Raw genomic sequence first — 1,631 nt, forward strand, 5'->3', positions numbered from 1 at the left:
CGGCTGAATGAAACTACGTGTGAAAGGGATCTAGGAGTCCAAGTAGACCACAAATTGAACATGAGTTAGTGTGATGCGGCAGCTAAAAAGGCCAATGCAATTTTAGGCCGCATCAATAAAAATTAAGTACCAAGGGAAGTAATAGTGCCACTGTATTCTGCTTTGGTCAGACCCCACCTGGAATATTGTGTCCAGTTCTGGGCACAATTCAAAAAGGACATTGAGAAACTGGAGCGTGTCCAAAGGAGGGTGACTAAAATGGTGAAGGGCCTGGAAATAATGTCCTATGAGGAACGACTTAGGGAGCTGGGGATGTTTAGCCTGGAGAAGAGAAGGTTAAGAGGTGATATGATAGCCCTATTTAAATATTTTAAGTGATGTCATATTGAGGAGGGAGCAAGCTTGTTTTCTGCTGCTCCAGAGAACAGGACCCAGAACAATGATGCAAGGTCCAGGAAAAGAGATTCCACCTCAACATTAGGAGGAACTTCCTGACAGTAGGGGCTGTTCGACAGTGGAATACAGTCCCTCGGAGTGTAGTGGAGTCTCCTTCTTTGGAGGTCTTTAAGCAGAGATTGGAAGGCCATTTGTCGGGGATGCTTTGATTGAGAGTTCCTGCATGGCAGAATGGGGTTAGACTGGATGGCCCTTTTGGTCTCTTTCAACTCTATGATTCTATGAAACCAGATCTTTGTAATAAGCAATACGTTGTATTTGATGGTTTTTCATTTTTGTGGACAGAGAGGATTCTGGCACTTTCAAACAACCATTACTGAATCTCAAACAGCACATTGTTGAACTGGAAATGGTGCAACATCTTTATCAGAAAAGGTTAACAGATTTGGTTCTGTTTAGCTTAGTAAAAGGTACAAACAAACATGCTCTATGTGCCAAAGACCACAAATCTGGATGGCTTTTGAAAAGTTATTAGCAAATTCAGAGGCTAGAGCTTTCAATGTCTGTTTATAATGACAGTTATACAGTATATTACTTATAGTATTAGAAGGAACATGCCTCTGTATGCCAATTGGTGGGGAATGTGCGTGGGAGAACGATGTTATACTCATCCTTGTGAGATTCCCACTGACAACCAGTTAGTGACTGAGTAAATAGGATGCTGGCCTACATAGGCCTTTATTCTTATGCAGCATCTTCTTCTCATTTCTGCAGTAGAGAAGGGAATGAAAAGCCATGCGGACATTGGAAGAAGTAGCATGAATCATGTTCTAAAATTTTTTTACTGGCCTAGTCATTATTTGCATGGCTGTTATTTCATTATGTATAATGTTTGGCATATGTAAGCTATTATAAGCTGACATCAGACTTTTGCATGGAGCACCAGACCAGAGAAGATGCAATGTTCCTCCTTATGAACTGTGTGATGCAAAACCATTTAGATCTCGTCATATTAGACATACATTAGATTTACTGCATTCACACATATTTTAAAAAAACCTTTTAGGACTACATTATTAATAAGGTTGTGCACTTTTCTCCTCTAGTGTAACTATGAGAAATATTTATTTCCATTTTCAGCTAACCAGAGATCCTCTGTCTAAACTAGTTTGCCCAAACTGTCAACTTCTGTGGTGACTTGGGGGCCTTTCCCTGGAGCCCTTGGCGCCCTGTAC

This window comes from Sceloporus undulatus, chromosome 1, assembly GCF_019175285.1.
Source record: "Sceloporus undulatus isolate JIND9_A2432 ecotype Alabama chromosome 1, SceUnd_v1.1, whole genome shotgun sequence".
NCBI lineage: Eukaryota > Metazoa > Chordata > Lepidosauria > Squamata > Phrynosomatidae > Sceloporus > Sceloporus undulatus.